Genomic DNA, 22,101 nt, shown 5'->3' on the forward strand with positions numbered 1-22,101 from the left:
AAGCTAAAAAAAATGAAAAAAAATAGTTATTCCACATTGTGGAGTTTTATCCCAGTCAGAAAGGGACTGTTTCCATTAACATAAAATATAACAGCCCCTCCCATGGCCAAAGAAAGTGGAGAACTGCGAGTAAAGAGGGAGATGTAGGACAGGACACTGTATGAAGAGGGAGCTGTGCAGATAAAGAGGTGATGGGAACCATTCTAGTCTCAGGAGGAGATAATATAGCTGAGATACCAGGGAAGATGTCAACAAGAGAAAACCTTGATTGAAATAAATTGTAAGTACTAAGTAAAAAAGAAAGAAAAAATCAGATTATTTTGCAAATAAAAAAAGATTACTTTTCAAATAATAGCAACAGCCCTCCTTTAAGGATTGCATTATATTCTAGCACAGAATGATATAGAAGAATAATAGGGTAAAAAAGCTAGAAGAGGAGAAAGTCAAAGGAGCAGAATAATGGCATTTGCTCTTCATGAGGATGAACTAGAGGCTGATATCTGTGTAATTATGGTTATGCATGCTGATTATTTTCTGCCTTTCTAGACCTATTCTCAACCCTGCCCTGTGGAGTGAGTGAGGGGCAATGGCCTCAAGAGATCACATTGGCTTCTAGTTGGGTCTGGTCAATAGGAAGCACCAATAAATGACCAAAGAGTAAGGGGAAGGAGTGATCAAGATGGTTCTTCCTAGTGGTTATGCTGGGCCATAGTCTGCTGACAGCTCTGCTCCATGGTCTATAGAGTCTTGCCTGCTCTCCATTGCCTTAACTTTTGTTATGTTCCAATAACATGCTACCTCCTTGCATCTTTAGGCCTAAGGGCAATAAGAACTTCCTGTTCTTGATCTCTGTGTTTCTTTCTTGGTTCCCTTAAGTCTGATTTTAGTCCTTGCTTTACATTACCTTCCTTGAGCTTGCCATCTATTTCCTGCTGGGATCCTAAGTGATGCTAATGTGCTTAGATTTCATTTTATAATATCAGCCTCATATGTAGTTCACAGTGAACATGTATCACATTATCATACAACTTCAAACTTGAGAGTACTTTAAGATGCTATGCTCAGTATTTTCTACAAAGGGTAATCCCTCTGTGACTTCTAAAATTGAGTCCAGAGGCTTCAAAACTTGGCAAACAGCATTTCTTGAAGAATATTTTCATAGTCAAGTTCAGGTCTTATCGGTCATGAAACAAATTTCAATCTATCTCTGATAGCTGTCCACTAATTCCTGTTAAGATCATACTGAAATTAATATATTAACTGATAGAAGTTTGAAGTTTACATCTTCAGGTAATAATCCTAAAAGTGAAAGAATACTTTTAGGGGCCAAAGCAATGGTACTATTAAAATTTGAAGTCGTTTGGTTTTGCTTTTGGAGGGCCCATCCTTTTATTGCCATAAATTATAATCGATATAAGGTCTTCCCTTTTTCTGCCAAACCAGTATCATTATTTTTGTTGGAAGAACATAACAACTTCTTCCCAAGGCCATAAGGAAGCAACAAAAGCAATGGGAAAGGCTATTCACCTGATTTTGAAAATATTGATTGAATTGACATATATATTTGTTTTGTTTTGTTTTGTTTTACATAAACTATTTAGAAGATCACAAAATAATTGTTTTTTCCTCTCATTGAGTTTATTGGTACATTTTAGGTATACAGTACAGTTACATTCATTATTGGGATCTTGTACCTCTACATGACAGGGCTTGGTTCTCATTTTTTCCCCTTGTCCCTGCCCTCCCTTCACCGCCTTCTCCCCTACCCATTTACAAACATTTTATTTCCATTTTTTTCATTTTCTCCTATTTTTTTCCTTTCTCTTATTACCTATCCCTACCCTTCCCACTTTCCCTATACTTTTAGCCCTTTTCTTCCTATTTCACATTGTCAATTACATCATTAGGATCTTATGTTTATTCACACCAGAGAAACTATTCAGTAAAGATATTTGTTAATAAGCCCAGGATAAAATTACATCCAACCATGAACATTGAAGTTAGGATTATTCTTATTGTTCACATTTCATTCATTGAAATTTATCAAATAAAATTAGATAAATAACCATGTATATTTTTGAGGCATAAAATCTTTCATTTGATAGAGTCCTTCATTTAATGGAGTCAGATGTCCTAGAATCCAAACAGAAAACTCATTCTTTAGAGAACCATAGAGGTTTTACAGTTCTAAAAAAACAAAAGTGTCCTATATCTGTACACCTTGGGGGCCTATCTTAGGTGGGGTTTCTTTTGTCATCAATGAGCTGTTTGAGTTTTCAGCAGCTTCATGGGCTTGCAAAGCAGAATGAAAAATTGATTCCTGGAAAATAATACACCCTCTGCTTAACAGAGATGTCTGTCATCCAAACATGTGTTGTGTGATGGGAAATGTGAAGTTCATCATCATGCTTGTCAGGAGGAGCTTCTAATGGTATCTGCATAAGCCAGAGCATCATAGAGGAGTCATCAGAAGTCCCGCAGAGCTTACGTTCTGAGGGCAGTACGCAGAATCCACTGCTGAGGTGGTGTTCTGCTGACCTTTTTCAGTTGTTTGAACAACAGGAAATATTCTCTCATGAGCCATATTAAGTATGGTGATATTTTCCTTGACACCAAAGTGTTCCTGAAGAACCAACCCTTCTCCATTTTCCATAGAACTACTAACTCAAAGATAACATAATAGGGGCTCTTGTGCCCAAACCCATACCTTGCAAAAACCAACTTCAGCAATACAGCTCTGTTTAAGAGTAAATTATGACAGATACATGTGCAGTAATATACAGATTTTTCCTTTTCCCCTTCCTTCCTTCCTTTCTACCCTCCTCTCTCCTCCCCTGCCCTCCTCTCCTCTCCTTTCTTTTACTTTCCCTCACTTTTTGAGACAGATTCTCCCTACGTGTTCCAAGCTGGTCTCAAATTCCTGTACTTAGGACTCAGCCTCCTAAGTGCTGTGGCTTTCAAAATGGAAAATGATGCGAATTCAGCATCTGTCTAGATGATGAATGAGCATTGGGAATGATGTATGCAAAGTTCTATGATATGTATACAGCTCAGAGAGCTACTCAAGAAAGGACTGGTGAATACAATATATTGATTTCCTGTATGTACACACACACACACACACACAGATGTACACACATATATTTACCCGCAGACACACAGACACACCAGAAACAATGTTGGTGCTTGGTCTATAAGATATTTGAAAACATCTACATTTATTTTCTAGGTGTGTGTGTGTGTGTATGTGTGTGTGTGTGGTGTTAGAGACTGAATTTAGGACCTCTGCCACTGATCCCCATCCCCAGCCCTGCCATTTTTAGTTTTTATTCAGGTATTTGGAATTATCTTATCAATATTTTATCTCATAAGACAGTATTGTATCTTTTTTCTGTTCAGTAAGTACAAACTTCATAAAATGGAGTTTTATGAAAAAAACGGAAGAAAACGAACTTGTTTTATGCCTTTTGGCACAAATAATTAAATATTAGTAGGTTATGCTTACTAAACATTTACTGTTAAGTTTTTTACACATAGTATCACTTATTCCTACAAAACCTGGGAAGACTCTACGTCTTCCACGTCTTCGTGTTCCTATGCTTCTGCCGTCCATTCGTCTTATATGTAGGACAACTACAAATCAGACAAATGAGTGCTTTGCCAAAAATCACACAGCTCGGATCAGAATTTAACCCCCAGGAATCTGACTCCAGAGCTTGTGCCCTTATCCACTGTACAAATCACTTCCCCGATCCATGTTTTAACTTCTCTACCATAAACTCGGGAGTGAGAAGAGAGGACGAGGATCGCAGACAGCATCGCCCTCGGTAGGGGAGTTGAGTGCAGTCGGGAAGGAAATGGAAGAGGTGATAAGTTTGCCTGGTTACCCCACAAGCCAGTGGCTGGGAAAGGCAGGTTTGGTTTGGTTCTACTTCTTTCTTTTTTTATTATCTTCGAGTTATATATAAAAGATTCCTTAAAAGATTGGACACTAGTCAGTGATAAATGTGTGTCAAATTCAAAATTGAAAAAAATTACCCTTTACAAGCTATGACATGATAGAGCACAGCTCTGTGGTTCCTGTGTGATGTAATCCCACGCCTATGGCATCAGACCATGACTGAGTTGCTATCTGTAAAATACTTCATTCCCTTTCAGTGTCTCTCACATTCATCAGATTACATAACTAAGAGATGCTGATAATGTCGAGAGTTACCAAGTACTATGTTTCATTGCTCACCACTCTCTTTGATCTATGCTGGGAAAGACTTGTTTTACAGCGACCAGATGAAAATGGAGAGGAAAGACTTCTCCGGCAAATTTACTGACATTATTTGCATGTCATAGAACAAACTGAGCAAAATTCTAGCTATTCTATTTAGTGTTATTAATAATTCCTTGGCAACATGAAAAGAAGTAAATGAAAGCAAGTTTCCGAATTAATGTCTCATAAAGTTTTGGACTTAACCTAATTTTTGTTGTATATATGACAAGAATCACATCTACCTGCTGTCAGTTGAACTAAATTTTATCTCAGGAGCTACATTTTGGTGTATAACTCATTAACAAATCCTCTTGGAAAACTTTGGAGTATGTGGTAGGACCAATATAATCTCTTCCTTAAATTCCACTGCCATATTCTACTGAAATTTATGAAAAAGTATAAAAGACTCATCATATATCTGGGCTATCACATGTGGTACTGGTCTCAATACACACAATAAAGTCTCAGGGACCTCATGTTACCTAAGATAATGTGAGAGATGATTGTAGACAATTAAAGATTTAGAGATTAAAACCTATTGAAGGAAATTGTAAAGTAGTCTATGACCTAGCAGCTCCTTCTGAAGCTGCAGTTCTTTCTCAGTTTTCCAGTTCAAGCATTTGGTGAAATTTTCTTAAGCCTATGAGACAAGATCTCATAAGTATCCCCTCACCCACCTGTTCTTTTTTCTTTTTATTGAGTTTATTGGTACATTTTAGGTATACAGTACAGTTACATTCATTATTGGGATCTTGTACCTTTACATGACAGGTCTTGGTTCTCATTTTTTTGCCCTTGTCCCTGCCTTCCCTTCACCCACCTGTTCTTAAACCAAAACCCTAGGTAGATTTGTATACTTCAGCTGACAATAAAGAATTGGTCAGAAAGCCCTTTGGAAAGCACCACAAGAACAATGATGATGGTAGCTAAAGTTTTAGAAATAAGCAAATCTTCTTTAGGGCTTGTTACTCAGAGCCTAAAGTCCAACCTCAGTCCTTGGTGAGGCAGTTTCCTAGTACTAAGGATGAGTTCACAACTTGCTGACAATTCATCTTTATAGTGGCACAATATTTCCAGAAAATATTTCTGCACCATTTTTGTGCATTATTTTTTGCACAAGAGGAAAAAAATAACCCGAATACAATAGAATAAAACAATAGTAATCCAAGTAAAGTCTTTATTGTAGGAAGCAAAGAGCATCCTGGATAGTGCAGAAATTCAAATAGTGAAATGGAAAAAAAGAATTGAGAAAATGTCTAATATGGGGGTAAATAAAAATGAGAAATAAATAAAAAATTAAACAATCTTATAAAGCAGCTATCAGTGGGGAAGAAGGACAAAATCATTCACTGGTTTGCTCAACTTCTGTACTAAATTTCTAGCATACTGTGTGTTACAGAGGATGAGAAAACAAAGTAACACCTCTCAGCTTCTTCAGCTGGGGATGGAGCTTGGATAGCTGGTGCACCTCCAAGAAACTGGCATTTGGAACTGAGATAACCAGACAGACATATGAGACTGTGAGGCATCCATTGTGCTGCTAAAGATCTGGTCAATGATTTTATCCTAGATTCACTACTTCTACTGGCAACTTCTTAATCCCACACTTTGACTAAAGCATATCACATTGAACCCAGCCGTGGGCTCAGTGTTTTCGTGGCTCCCAAGCTTCCTGATCCTGGCTAATGTTGCCAATACCTTGGGCAACCACTTCCTCCTTATTGTTTGAGATCACTCCTACTGGCTATTCCTAAACTCTGCACTTCCAGATCTTTTAATTCTATAAGTACTGATTATATTCCTTTCTTATTAAAATAACTACAGAGGTTTCTTATTTCCTCAAAGGAAACTTGGACTGATGCAGAATGATAGAGTTAAGAATAAAGAAAAAAAGGACAACTATTTTCAAACACAGAAAAGAAGGGGAAAAAGGATTTAGATGCTGATATTTCAAGATAGACAAGAGAGATAATACAGGAACTTACATTAGATAATTGCATGAGATCATCTGCCAAGAATAAAAAAGCAAAGGAAAATGAGATTAAAACTTTAGGACAATGAAGTTTAGAAAAGCCATTACAGAGTTGTACAATAGGAAATCAATTTGAGAAATGAAAGCTCTGTAAAGAACCTATAAGGAACAAAGTAAGATAAATTTCAAGGTGCATAGTTTGACAGAAGTTCTAAAAGGAAAGTAGATGATCTCTAAAAGGAAGCAAGCTTTTCTCCACTAAGGCATTGATTTATAGATATATAAAGGATTGAATAAGGGATTCAATCCTAGAGGTCATTGGCCTAAGTAATGGAAATAAGGCTTAAACAGTATATTCAAATCAGGTTGCAGATGCCAAGGCAAGAGGGCACTAGGGCTTTTTGGTTATTCTGTATTTAGTACCTCAATTAAAGCTCCAAAGTTGTTCTCATGTTGAGTTTCAGTTAGAAGACCATGAACTTTCTTATTCACATCAATAATACATATCCAGATACTGGACAAAGAAACTTTTCATTTTGGATGGTTGCCTTTATCCTTAGGGACCAAGTCACCATAAAAGTAAAAAGCATTTCTGGTAGCAACTTTGGAAAGGTTCCTGGGGTAATAACTGCTCTTGACAGGAATGAAAGCCCTAATCCATGGGGCTGCATACTTGAGAATCTGCATACCAATGTGATTCCACAGGCAGAAACGGTGCTGCTGTGTAACTGTTTTGAGCTGTTATAAATCAGTCATTATGATGATAGAAAACTAACAAGTACTAATATGGAATGGTATGCTCTGCTTTTCCTTCTTTTCCGAGAATGTAAACATCTTTTCAGAAAGACACTAATGGACCACAACCCATGAGGATACATCCCTGCCTACTTTTTTGTTGAGTTAAGATATGAAAAAATGCACAGAGGTTTTTGAACTGTGAGCAGATCTTTTTATAAACAATTACACTGAAAAGGAAAAGAAAATTTCTTAAGGAGTTCATAAAAAAGCACATGTCAAATTTAAAAGATTAGGTAAACAAGTAGTCTGTTTAATAAGAGTTGATAAGAAAAGAGAACAGAAGTGGAACTCACTGAGTTTCCCAAATCTAAATTTGTATTTGTTAATCGGGCATATAAAATATAGTTAAATAATTAATGAGCTAGCCAGGAGTGGTAGCACACACCTGTAATCCCAGCACCCTGGAAGGCTGAGGCAGGAGAAACAATTTCAAGCCCCAACATGGGCAATTTAGCAAAACCATATTTTATTTTTTTTTCCTCATTGAGTTTATTGGTACATTTTAGGCATACAGAGCAGTTACATTCATCATTGGGATCTTGTACCTTTACATCATAGGTCTTGGTTCTCATTTTTTCACCTTACCCCTGCCCTCCCTTCACCCCTTCCTCCCTTCCTTATTTACAAAGACTTTATTTCCATTTCTTCATTTTCTCATATTTTTTTCCTTTCCCTTATTTCCTTTCCCCTACCCTTCCCACTTCCCCTAGCAAAACCATATTTTAAAATAAAACTATTTTAAAAGGATTGAAGTCTAGGGATATAGATCAGCATGAAGGTCCTGGGTTCAATCCTAGTACTGCCAAAAAGAAATTATGCTAATAAGAATTTGTTATTATTATATAGAAAAAACTATGATGAGAAGCTTCAGCTTTGCAAGTACTCAAAATACAGTAAAAATAAACTTCATTAAAACTTCTGTATATTACTATGAGTAAAAGAGCCTGGGTCCTTTCCTCAGTCTGCTCAATCAATTTTATACTATTTGAATCACCTTTGTTATTTCATTTACAGAAAATTAGAAATGGGAACAAGCATGCATCCTGCACATAGAAAGATGTTATAGTTAAATGGCAATGCCAGGGCCTAAAAGCCAAATTTTAGCATGAAATCTGAAAAACAACAAAAGACTCGATATTGGGTCATCTCATGAAGATGGGAAAACTCTTACATACTTAACAGGATTTAATGTCTGCTGGACTCAAGAAAATAGTGGGCATTGATAAGAGTGATCCCAAGACATTAGAAATGTTCTAATCACTTGTAGTAGACTGAGCAGATGCAGCAAAGCATGTGATACCTTGCAGAAAGAGCATATCCCCAACAGTGAAAACAGAAGTTTTGATATTGAAAGGTATAACTGGGTCTGAGGCACTGCCATTTTCATAAAGTATAGGTTAGAATTCACAACTGAAGGTGGCAGACGCTGTGCTTGGGTTGGTATTTTTATCAAAATAGTTTGGATTCATTTGATCCCCGGTACCTGCTCCCAAAAAATAGTTTGGATTCTGAATATGTTACATGTACCCTAAAAAGTATATCTACCTGAAATGCCCAAGTTTTCTGTAGCTCTGGACATCTGCAAATTTCTAGTACTTAATTGAACTAGATGAAGTAGTTTATTCTTCTATTTTTTCATAAATAAAAGTATAGGTAAAATAATATATGCCATATGAAAAATGTTTTCCAAATGATGAGTAGAGGTTTTTCAAATGACGAGTAGAGGTTTTCTTTCTTTCTTTCTTTCTTTCTTTCTTTCTTTCTTTCTTTCTTTCTTTCTTTCTTTCTTTCTTTCTCTCTCTCTCTCTCTCTCTCTCTCTCTCTCTCTCTCTCTCTCTCTCTCTCTCTCTCTCCTTTCTTCCCTTTCCTCCCTCCCTTCCTTCCTTCCTTGGATTTTTTGAGACAGGACCTCACTATGTAGGTCAGGCTGGCCTTAAACTTGTGGTAATCCTCCTGTCTCACCTCCCAAGCCCTGGGAATACAGGCATGCCACACCAAGCCCGGAAAGAGTAGAGCTTCTTAATAATATATGTGCAAGTTCTATTATTTTGCTCAGGACTTGAAGCTAGTAGGAAACTGGATTTCTTATCCTAATTCTGTCGTAGCTCATGCGACCTTGAACAAAGAATGTAAGCTCTCAGGGAATCATTTTCCTTATCCAGAGAATGAGAGAATTCCCTCTGGTTTCCCAATTCTATGCCCATTAGGCTATAATTCACACATACATACAAGATAATTATGTTACCTTCATTTGGGAAAGAATCACATAAAGTTGTTATTGAATTTTAATTTAAGAAGAGTTACTAGGACAAATTTAAACTATTTGCGCAGGTTTATTCTGAGAAAGTTAAGCTGATTGCACTAACAGGTAGTGGAGAGCATGGGGAGAAAACACTGTCAGTTTCTTCCCGTTATTGTTACCACTCCAGCCATAAGATAACACTAAGAAGCATGGGTGCAAAAAGAGGCAAACTGGCTGGTGTGAGGCCAGAAGAATTAAATCATATCAGAAAGACTGTGTGCTTTCAGGGTAGGGCTGTTTAAAGGATAACTCCCAAACTTTTCATAAGCTGGACTTTCATTAAGGCCAGTATCGGTGTTTAAGAGTGTGACCAAAAGCAATTCCCCAACGTTTTAGTCTTAGGAACCACTTGCATGATTAAAAATGATTAAGAACTTCAAGAATTTTTTTTTCTGTGTGTTTCTTATATATTAGTATTTACTATATTAGAAACCAAAAATGAAAAAAATTATTTTTCTGATACTGCAGATTGAACCCAGGGCCTTTGCAACTAAGCTACATCACCAGGCCTGTTTTTTTTTTTTATTAGAGACAGGGTTTCAGTGGGTCAACTAAATTACCCAAGCTAGAATTAAACTCACAGTCCTCCTGCATCACATTCTCAGAGTGCTGAGATTACAGGCATACGCCACCACATCTGAATGATAAATCAGAAACATAACATTTTTTGTTTATTACATAATTTTATTAACAATATATATAAATCCAATCCATGTTAGCATAAGTCCAGTGGCTGTTGGCACAAATAATGTTTGTATAAAAAATTATATTTTCTAAAACAGAGATAATTTAGTGAGGACAGTGACATTATTTTTCATTTCTGTAAATCCCTTTAGTGTCTGAGCTTAATGGAAGACAGATGGATTCTCCTTGTGCATCTGCACTCAATCTTTCGTGATGTTTTGACTGAAGGGTTTGAAGAAAACCAAACCTCAGACAAATATCTGGTTGTGAAAGCAGGAGTGTTTTAGTAGCCTTATAAGACAATTTTGGATATTCTTCTTTAGTAGTAAATTAACAAGCAGTAGTTTCCAAAGTTGCAATGTGGAATTTAAAACCACAGTAGTGAATTTTTCAAACAATTAACATTAAAATCCATTGGCTCATTTTACACTTTGAATGGGTATTTTATATGTGTGTGATTTTGCTATCTAGGGCATTGGTCATTTGGAAAATATCGATCCACTATATTACATAAATCTTCCAAATGTTGATACATTTCATTATATAATATTAAAAAATCACCCTCGTTAATATCACCAGTGATCTCTTCAGAGAAATTTTTAGGTTAGTGAAGCTATCAAATTTACAGCAGTAGACGAGAGTGTTTTAAAGCTCTAATTTTTCACTTGAAAGCTCAAATTTTGTGAATTATTTTCCTTGATACGACAGGCTTGCTTTGCTTACTTCCTAGAAAACATCTGTTGAATCACTATAATTTGTTGGTCTTTCATTCTTTTAATTAAGTAAAAATAATGTTCCATGAAAATAGCCTTGTAAGTGCTTCCCTAAAATAAACATTCTATTCAGCCAAAATTGCTTCACATGTTCTTTTCATTTTTGTCACAGAGAATATTGAAAGATGTGCATTTGTGATGCGATAAAATTCAAAGTTTTACTGCTTCATTAAGGACATTCTTATCAAGGTAATGACACCCGACCTAATGGTACAGTGCAAGTGGCCTCACCCACCATTGCTTTTGCACCATTAGTGCAAACATCAATATGATAAAAAAGACAAATAATGTCTTAGTAGCATTACCAAAATTGTTTGGGCCTCAGAGGATCCCAGAGACCTCCAGGAGCCTGCAGCCTGTGCTGTGGGAATCATTAAGACACAGATTCCGTGTGATAAGCAAGCTTCCCTAGCCTGTTGAGTACCTGAGTTGGAAAGGAGGAAACCCCATTCAAGGTGATGCGAGGGCCAGGGGCTGACACTGGGAAGGAAGGCTGTCAGAAGCCAGAAAAGGGTGCTTTTCAGGAACTGTGTTCTGGGGAGCAGCGTCAAAAACCAACCACGCGTTCAGTCTGAAGATGACTAGAGATCTGGGGCACATGGAGAGGCAAGTTTCAGCCCAGTGCTGGAGATTCAAAGTCCATTATAGAGAGAAAGGAGAAAGGGAAGAAGAAAATCTCCCTTGTGCTCAATGGAATATCAAGAATGCTTTGGAAAGAGCCTCCACTCAGCTCGTTGAAATTCCTTGAAAGCTTACATTTCAGTATGAAGAACTTTGTATCTCCTGCGATATGAGATACATCTCATATCGTAGCTCTGCAACAAAAAAATGTACTGAATATGAGAAAATTAAATTTTACCTATAAGTCTGTGTCAACTTTCCTTAGTCCCTGGGCTATAACAGGCACTCCCAAGCCCAGCAGTTTCTATTTGTTCTTCTTTATAGCTCCTTTTAGGTATGGCTTGATTATATGAAAGTATCATGTAATAAGCAAGGAATTCCTAGTGTACTCATGGAAAGGAATCAGTTCTATTGCATGTTGCACATCAGTGATCACTGAGTTTTCCCCAGCAAAGGCAACAGCCATACCATGATTTAATAAGCAGCTCTGCAGCTGCTCCTGCCAATCACTCCATTTCACCACCATTCCCCTGACCCCGTGAGAGATAAAGTCACAAGGCAGTCAGGGAAACTTAAAAACACTCCCTGTGTATAGGCTTCGTGGTGATTTATGGAGAACACAAGCACAGAAGCAGAGTGAGACTGGAGTGGAGGCACCACACTTGCTGCCACATTTCCTCCTGTTTATCTTGGCAGCTCCAAGTAGCTGACCTGGGCTGTGGGAAAGATTTCCAAATCCTGTACTTCAAGAAGGGACACCGGGTTGATGCCAAGTGCCCTCTTCGTCCAAGGAAGTGTTCTGTTGGTGCATGTTAAAACGAGTCACACTCCCTGCTGGTACTAAGAGTTCTCCTGTTTATTGCTGATGGGGAGAGCCTGCATGAGTGTCACTGTGTCCCTTAAAAGATGCTGGGCTAGAGCCAGCCAAGAAGAACCCTACAAAGGTAGGCTAATAGAGTCTGCCGCTCTCTCCACCCAGCCGCAGGGCTGTCTGAAATTCATGTAGGCAGATGCAGGTGGAGCTTGAGACATTGCTTCATTTGATTAATTAGTTAAATAATTATACTGATTGAACTGATTGCCTTTTGTGTGCCAGTGGTATGAACTCTGAAATACAATAACAAATAAAGGGCTCAAGAGGTTTAGCTATTTTTCCCCTAGGCACTGGGGATTGAAACTTTGACCTTGTACATGTCAGGCAAGTGTTGTACTGCTGAGTTACACCCCCAAATTTGAGTCTTTCATTCTCAGATTGAAAATAAACAAATAATTGTAACTCAATACAATAAAATCTGTGGCTAAGCTAAACATAATATGCAAGGGGAGTGCCAAGCAGGGCCTTAGCGGGTATATTAGGTTTTCCAGAAATCCCACTTGGCTCACACTGCGGGGAATTCAGTCATTGGTTAGCTGGCTCCAGAGCAGAAACATCTTGGAGGGAGAGCCTGGAAGAACAGAGCTGCTCAGTTCATGGTGGCAGGGAAGCAGAGCAGGGAACACAGCCAGAGAGCAAGGGCCACCCACAGATTATACATAATCGTCTCCAGGACCCACCCAGACACACCCAGGAGTGTCGAATCTACTAGGTGTTTCTCAGCCCAATGGAGCCAACAGTCAGGATTAGAGGTTGCAGGGGTCAAGCCTTCTGAATAAGTGGACTGGACGGGTCTTAGAAGACAAATGAATGTGGGCCTCATGTGGAGGGCAGGGGAACAGAGGCTCTCAGCAGAGCACAGGAAGGGTGCTCCGTGGGTGCTGGATGGACTAGCTGTTCGTAACACAGTGCTGCTGCCCTCTGACACTGCAGTGTCTAGATGGATAGGAGATTAATTCCTCCTTAGGTGAGCTAACCTCACAACAGGTGGTAACCGTGCAGAGGCCTAGGAAAAAACTCCCTGCTGGTCCAAATGAGATTCACAGACCAGCTCCCTGGGGGCTTGTTAGAAGTGCAGCTCGACCTCTGCTGGTTTACGAAATCCCTAGGTGATTCCTATTCACATCAGGGTTCGAAGCTGTGCTGTACCAAAAACTCACAAAATTTGGCAACCTTCTAGAACAGTGATTTCTAAGTCTTGGTAAGCATCAGACTCTCCTGGAGAAGAGGGGCTCGAAAAAAATGCAGACACCCAGGTTTATTTCCTGATCTTCCGTGGAAGCTAAATCTCAAAGGCTGGAACCTGTGCACCTGCATTTTTTAAAAGAAGCTTTCCCATGCGGTTTTGAGTCTATGGCTTGGCACAACATACTGTTATTTTCCATAAAGCATTTTAAGGAAGTCTTTTGGGGGCCACCCATGTGTGTGTGTGTGTGTGTGTGTGTGTGTGTGTGTGTGTGTGTGTGCGTGCGTGTGAATAGGAAGATCATTACTGAGCAACTCAGTGACTTTCTCCCAAGAAGCCACAGTTACTAACTTTGTTGAGATTCAAATAACTATTCTTTTTGAGGAGACCAGAACATGAATCTCTGTTTATTATTTTATGACTTTTTGCATGGCCTTTTATTTTAACTGTATGATTTTTATTGTTCTGAAAACAAAAATGTCCCAAAGCCAAGTCTTCTGGTTAGAAGTCATGAACAAAGCAAGCAGTGCGTTGGTAAAGACCAGCTACCCAAATGGAAAAGCTGTAACCCAGATTTCATCCCTATACAGATCACGTATGCAAAGATTTAGCACTTCAAATATATTTCATGTGGCTTCTACCTATACAAAAAGCCCCATGTACCATTTGGTAGTATATGTGCTAGAAGTCCAACACAAATATAACAACATATTCAAGTTCTAACCTACCCTGACTTTAATTTTTATTAGTTCTCTACCTGATCACAAATTTGGGTTTTGGTTTTTGGTTTTGTTTTGCTTTTTTTTGAGACAGGGTTTCACTATGCACTTGAGGCTAGCAAAGAACTCCCTATATAACACAGATTGGCCTCGAACTTGTAGTGATCCTCCTGTCTCAGCCTCGCGAGTGCTAGGATTACAGGTGTGTGCCACCATGCCCAGCCATGATCACAAAATTTACCCTGCTGAAAATAAGGGGTTTCTATTTGTTCTTGAGTTTTATTGATACTAAATATGAAGTTTTAATTTCCACTTTAGTATTATATAAACCCAAAACAAAGAAATAGAACTAACAAGTGATGGTTTTATAGGGAAAATAAATTCCACATATATTGAACTAGTTGTAAATAATATGGCAAGTTGGGATAGCTGAAGGAAGGGGAACAATCAAATGGGGTATAAATGAATTAAAGTATTTTAATGAGTTAAAGTTCAGTATAAAAATATTTGATTTAACTCAAGCAAACTAAAAGCCTATATAAATTATATTTTTAAAGGAAAAACCATATTAATTTCTTGAGACAAGATTTTCATAATTTTAAAAAGTGCTTATAAAACAAAACTGAAGTTGACTTTTAGTCTTCTTACTACAAACCAATTTGAATTTGAATGAAATCACCTACCCTCTTCCAAATGAACAGGTTGCAGCCATCTTTCACATAACATCTCATCATCTCTGTTACTAATGAATCTGACTTAAGGTTTGCATGAAAGAGAAACGAGGAGCAATGGGCTTGCAAGTTTCCACAGCCCATTTCACTCAGCTCTGGTGACATTGCTTCAGTCCCCAAGTACTGAGCACCTCCAGCAGTTGGCGCTGTTTGGGCCTGACTTCCCCAGGGAGCCCAGGGAAGAACTTGGCACTGGACCTCCATATTAAAGACTGGTTATATGTATGGCACACCTTGACAACCTCAGATAAGCACCAGGACAGCAGTGAGAGCGCACAAAACCCATGAGAACTCAACAAGAGATACTTGTTATATATCCAGTACATGCAGTACATATACTAGGAGATGAGTATCATTGAGCCCTTGAACAATGCCTCTTGGGATGGAAAGTATTGGATCATCTGCTGATTTAGTCTCTCAGGTGTGTTTCATTTATTTGTCTGGATTCCTTTCCTCTTCCATAAGGAAAATAATATTGTATCTTATGGAATTTTCATAAGACTGCAAGCATGATATAGTCTTATACTTTATTAACACACATGTAATATTTAACAATGTGTATTTTTCTCTTTTTTTAATTAATTAATTTTTTTGGTACATTTAAGGTATACCATGTAATGACTTTCATCATTGGAAATTTGCACCTTTACATAATCCATCTTGGTTCTTATCTTTTCTCCATTCCCCTGTCTTCTCTTCAATCCCTCCACCCCTCCCTATCTATAAAGACTTTGTTTCCATTTTTTTCTCATGTTAATTCCATTCCCATCTTTCTTTTCCCCTAACCCTCCTATTTCCCCTTCCCCTTTGCACCTTTTCTTCCTATTTCACATTATCTATTATACCTTTTAATCCTTATTTACACTTTCAGTTTCTCGCATTAAATTATTTGGTATTACACATATGTATCCTATTTATTTCACTTGAGTATCCCCTCTATGTGTTTCTCATACTTTATGGCTGAGTAGTACTCCATTTTATATATAAAAAAACACATTTTCTTCTTTTTTTTTTTGGTACTGGAGATTGAAACTCAGGTCTTTGTGCTTGCAAGGCTGGCCACCGAACCACTGAGCTACATCCCCGGCCCTCATATTTTCTTTAACAATGTGTACTTTTCTTGATGTGAAATACACAGAGCAAAAATATGACATGGGGCTGGGGATGTAGCTCAGTGTTGCCTGGCAAGCCAAGGTTCTGAGTTCCATTCCTGGTACAAAAAACAAAAAACAGAGAGAGACAGAGAGAGAGAGAGAGAGAGAGAGAGAGAGGATCTTGTTAGCATTTACGGCAGATGTTATCTGTTCCTTAATGTAAGTGGTAGGAAAAAAATTAAAATCCATATTAAAGCAGGAAACAGTATAGCTGGAATGCATGTGCAGTGACACTAAGAGCTAAGATATAAACAGGAATTCCCAAGGCCATGGGGCTGTGCCATCGGTGCAGGTGATGAGTGAGTGTGGGTTTGGTTCTTAATCATGGAGCTGTTCGCTAATAAAGTGATGAACAGAAAACCTTATGAAACCTGGATTTCAATTTGTGGCCTATAAGCATATACCTGTTGCTGTATAAGGCTTATAGATACAAACTTATGCACTTTATTTGGTTTCTATTGTTCAATGATTTTAAAGCCAAACATTTAAATAAAATGGTATTGTTTTATAATTTCTAACATTATAAAATGAGCTTTCTCTCTTTGTGCCCTGTGCTTTTCTTAAAGTTAGTGGTAAAATAGTAATTCTTCTCCAATAACTTTGTTATTTTAACACTTTGGGAATTTTCTAGCTTTTCTTTTTAATTTAAATTTATTTTTAAATTGATACCTAAATGTGTAAAAGTGTACATATGGATGAGGTAACACATAATATTTCAATATGCATTGTATAATATTTAAATTAGTTTGAACATATTTATCTACTCAAACGTTTATCAACTTTTTTTTGCTGGGGATCAAACTCAGGATCTTGCACTTGTGAGGCAGGCATGGTGCCATTGAGCTAAATCCCAGGCAACTTATCAATTCTAAACAGTGAAAACATTCAAACTCTTCATCTAGCTGCCTGAAATATACAGTACATTATTATTATTATCTGTGCAACACCATCCTATCACTCTACAGTGTAGTATTCATCGACCAGACTTTACTTGTCCTCTCCACCCTTTATTTGACCCAGGCTTTAGTAACCACTTTCTATTCTCAATTTCTTTGAGATCAACTTTTTTAGATTCCATCTCTGAGTGAGATCATATGGTTCTTTTGTTTCTGAGCCTGGTTTATTACACTTAACATAATGTATGCCATCCAGTTCTATCCATTTTGTTGTAAATGACAGGATTTCTTTCTTTTTATTGCCGAGTCTTATTCCATGATGTACATGTACCACATTTTCTTCATCTCTTCGTCAGCTGATGGGCATTTAAATTGTTGCCTATCTTGGTGACTGTGAATACTGCTGCCAGAAACATGGTAGTACAGGTATCACTTTAATGTACTAATTTCATTCCCTCTGGACAGACACCCAGCAGTTGGATTGATGGGTCATATGGTAGATCTGTTGTTAAGTTTTGAAAAACCCTTCATACTTTTTTCTATAATGGCTGTGCTAATTTACATTTGTACCAAGAAATTGTACACATGTGTGTGTGCAAATAATTGTTTATGAGCCTCTTGACAGTAGGAATTGTCTTTCTGCTGTTTCAAAGATCAAGTTCACTTCATAGCCCCCAATGTAATCAAAACAAGAGTGAAATGACAAAGCACAAAGCAAGAAATTAAGTGAATGTGAAGAAATATGAGGTAATTTAAGGTGATAAATGGAGATTAAAAGATACATGATAGGGAGACGACGTTTGCTCATTGTAATGCCTTCACTAGATAATTGGGTTCTAATAAAAGATCCACGTATATAATCCCCTCCGTCGCTAACAGAAGTGACACTGTGCTTTCTCTTCATTGTACCCTCAGATCCCACCCTGACAAATCACCAGATTTCCTTTTGTCTGCTTACAATGTGAAATTTTTAAGTATGAGCAAGACTGTGGTTAGGAAACAATTTTCACATCTTTTTTTTTTTTTTCCTCCCTTTAGTACTAGGGATTGAACTCAAGGCCTTCACACTAAATTACAACTCCATTGTCTCCTTTTCTACCACATGCACTTTATTTTATTTATTTTTTCCTTTTTCCTTTTTATTTTGAGACAGACTCTTACTAAGCTGCTAAATTGCCCAGGCTGGGCTGTAATTTGGAATGTTTCAACATCGGCCTCCTGGCCTCCCAGCCTCCAGGCTTCCTGGAGTGTGGGATCACAGGCACCACCACACCTGGCACTTGCAAGCTTGTCTTTAGGAAGTCCTTTCCTACTGCTGACAGCTGACAGTGTCAGAGTGAGGTCACCACTTTCTCCTACTCTTCTCTCCCAGCTTCCTCCTGCTGAGGAAGAAGATATTTCTGCCTTTCAGGTGCTCAGGTGCCTGTGGCTGTGGCTTGGACTCCTCGGTTTCTCTACATGTACACAATGGGATGATTCACTTTTAAAAAGCTATTGAGCAGTTTATTTTCTTTGGGGAATATGATAGATAATGTTACTTTGTGTTAATACTGTTTAAAAAATCAGTTAGCTCTTCTCAGCAACTATTGGCAAATATTGTTTTCCAAAGACACATATTTATTTGCCATTTTAAAACTTTCTTCAGTGATAAAGAAAAGCCGTTTGAGCAAACTCTACAAACAGACTGACCCAGGAATGCTGATTCCTGAGCCAGGAGTGGAGAAGGCCGAGGAGCAACATGGTTTGCCCACAAAATTTCCTAAAGACTCCGGAGTTGGTCGGAACAGTTTCCTTTTGGAGTAAGGGAGAGGGTAGGGCTGAAAACAGGAAGTCTAGTTTAAAAGACGTTGAGGATGACCCTAGAACCTCCTGATACCGTTTCCTGTTCCCCACGGAGAAGTCACCCTCCAGGACACCAGGCACAGTGAAGGGGATGCAGTGTGGGAAACAGAAGCTTCAAGAAGGATGAGCTCCTGAGACCCCTAACCCTGAAGGCTCTGGCTGGACTCGAGGGACCCTGCGGCTAGACTTCACACCTTTCTGGAAGGAGTGGAGCAGATTCTGATTAGACAATCAATAAAAAACATTGTTAGGGCTTTGCCAAGAAATGGCCCGGCCTGTTCACTGTACAGTCAACAGAGAGCTGAGGGAAACTGGTCTTCTCACTTACAGGAAGTTCCTAGTATAAAAGGAAGAGGCCAAAAATGTGGAAAGCAAACACAGAGACTGCTCTTGGGGAGGAGAATATGAAGAAATGTGATCACTGGTATCTCCAGAGCCCTGTCAAATCTCTGAAACAGAGACACAGAGATAGAAGAGAGCATAAGATTCCAGAAATCTAAACTGGCTTAGCAGAAGAAAATATGAAAGATTATGTTGAGGTTTTCTATCCTGTCCTAAAACCTCGCATATTTGAAGAGTGAGACAGAGATGAATAGAAAAGGAAAAACAGATAATAAGACTGGAGAATGCACACAAATTTTCCAATGTCTAAATAATAGAAAGCTTGGTAAGAAAACAGAAAATACAATGAATAAATCATTAAATAAATGTGTCAGGGGAATTTCTTACAATGAAAGGACAAATGTTTCTAGATTAAAAGAGCATACACAAAATATAAAAAATGCTCAAACCAAGGCACACCACTATAAAATTTCACAAGATCTTGGACATTTTCAAGATGACAAATAACAAATGAGAATCAAAGATCTAAATTGCAACTAGAAATGTTGGTGCCTGTCTATAACCCTAACTCCCTAATAGGATGAAGCTGAGGCAGCTAAATTATAGACAAATGTCTTAAAATTCTGGGAAAATATTTTCAGGCTGGAACACTACACCTAGCTAAATTATCAACTTAGTGTGAGAACAAAATAAAGATACTATGAAAGGGACTAAGCCTCAAATATGCTACCTCTCTAAAGTGTTTCTTAGGAAGCTACTAGCAAGAGGTTATCATAATGACAAGAAAGAAAACCTGTGAAAAACAAGGCAGGAGGTTTAAGAAACAGGAACTCTGATTGAAGAGTGAGCAAAGAAGCCCCAGGAGAATTCTAAAGGAATACTCTAGCAAGACAGTTTTGCATCTTGCAAAGAACACCACCAATCAAGATTAGAAAAGATCAACTGGTCATGGTGGTACACGCCTATAATCCCAGCCCTGGGGAGGTTGAGGCAGGAGGATCACTGTGAGTTTGAGCACATACTGAGCTACTTAGTGAGTTCAAGGCCAGTTTGAACTACATACCAAGAACCTATCTCAAAAAGACCAGGAAAGAAAGAAGTTAGAAGAAGTCAAGAGTCAAGAGACTTTAGGAAAATTGGTTCCCAAACAGATGGTATGGATAGATATCTTGATGTATTGTTAAATGTTCCTAGAATATTTAGACAGATGGACGAAAATTTCAGGGAAAAATTCATGGCATGTAATTAGAAAACACAAAAGGTGGTTGTCAGTTTTAAGGAGGAAAAAAATGTGTAACAAGAAAAGAAAAAGTTCTGATAGCATGGCTTAGCCTAATATCTAAGCACTGAAAATTGATTCAACCAAATATCACATAATCATATGGCGGGAGTGGAGGATGGAGAAAGAAAGGGGAATGATCTGGGTGTGTGGGGGTGGTGAGGAGCTCTAACCTACTCTTCCACAGTGAAATGCAAATAGGGGATATTTGCAACTGAAAAAAATCGGGAAAATGCACACTTCAATTTAGAATCAAGGAAAAAGATGAAGGAAGGAAAACAGGGAGGGAGGGAGGGGGGAAAGAGGGAAAGAAGGAAAAGGAGAAAAGAAAAGAAGGGAAAACAAGGGAAGGAAAGGGAGGAAAAAGTTGTCTCTGGGAAATCCCAAACTGATGATTTTACAAAGTCTTCCAGAACTATTTGACTCTAAAGTAGGTGCATTTAAACTTGATAAAGAATAAAAACTAAATTAAAAATTACTATTTCTCCTCAATTCTTGTCTTTTTGATTTCTAGTTCCCAGGTATACTGCATTGGAGTAACCTATGAATAGGAATTTAAATTTAAACTGTAAACAAAAGCTATCTTTATTATGCTAAAATTTCTGCTATAGAAATTAAATAATCAATGGAAAACAGTGTTCCAGGCAACAGAAACCCAGAGGAAAGCAGGAGTAGCTCTTCTATTTGCAGACAAAGTGGATAACAAAACTAATTAAGAGACAAAGAAAGTCACTACATCCTTGTAAAGGGAATAATTCAAGAGGAAGAAATGACAATCATAAATATATATGCACCAAATACTAGTGCACCTAAGTATATAAAACAAATATTAACAGAAAAGAAATTAAATAATCAATGGCTCTGAATACATAGGTTTAAGTGGCTCCTTGCCTATTTCTTTTGTTGACAATTTTTTTTCTTTTTATTGAGTTTATCGATACATTCTAGGTATATAGTACAGTTACATTCATCATAGGGATCTTGTACCTTCACATGACAGGTCTTGGTTCTCATTTTTTTCCCCTTACCCCTGCCCTCCCTTCACCCCCTCCTCCTGTTAACAATTTAATACATACTTAAAGGAACCCTTAAAATGCTTTTTAAAAAATGTCAGTATTTGTTTTTACCATAGAAGCTAGTATCAAAATGTAAGTATGAAGAAGTGTGTGCGTGTGTAGGTGTGTGCTTGATTTATGAGGCTATGTGTATTCCATACAAGATTTGGAAGTGAAGCAGCAGTTTTCTTTTCTGTTTTCCTTTTTCTTCCCTCTCTTGATTCATTCTTCTAACTATAGGGAAAAAAAAGCTCTGGGAGCCAGGACACTTGCACAGCCTGGGGCCTGGACGGCATTGGGTGCACAGTAACAACAACAACAACAACAACAACAACAAAGCTCCCTAAGGGAACAAAGCCAGGGAGAGAACAAAAGGTGGGTACCAAACAGGAGGGATTTTTTATCTCTTGAGAAGAGAAGAGAGCATGAGGGTAGAAAGCAGAGTACTGAGGAGTAAGAACCCTACAAATGAGAGCTCACATATAATTCACTTTTTTGCATTCATCTGAAATCCTATATCTAAGAGACTTGGCCCTAGGGGGGTGGTCCTTTCAAGTGCTGAGAGATTTTGTAGACTTGTATTTCAGCTGGAGAGGGTGGGAGGGGAGG

At 38.0% G+C, this 22,101-nt stretch overlaps 1 protein-coding gene across 1 annotated transcript in view; it reads right to left on the reverse strand.

Moving 5' to 3' along the window:
- Synpo2 (synaptopodin 2) overlaps nt 1-22,101 on the reverse strand; it is a 174,624-nt gene that overhangs the window by 35,587 nt on the left and 116,936 nt on the right. The window lies entirely within an intron of this gene.

Source organism: Fukomys damarensis, unplaced genomic scaffold (genome assembly GCF_012274545.1).
Source record: "Fukomys damarensis isolate Sample0158 unplaced genomic scaffold, DMR_v1.0_HiC HiC_scaffold_38, whole genome shotgun sequence".
Classification (NCBI taxonomy): Eukaryota; Metazoa; Chordata; class Mammalia; order Rodentia; family Bathyergidae; genus Fukomys; species Fukomys damarensis.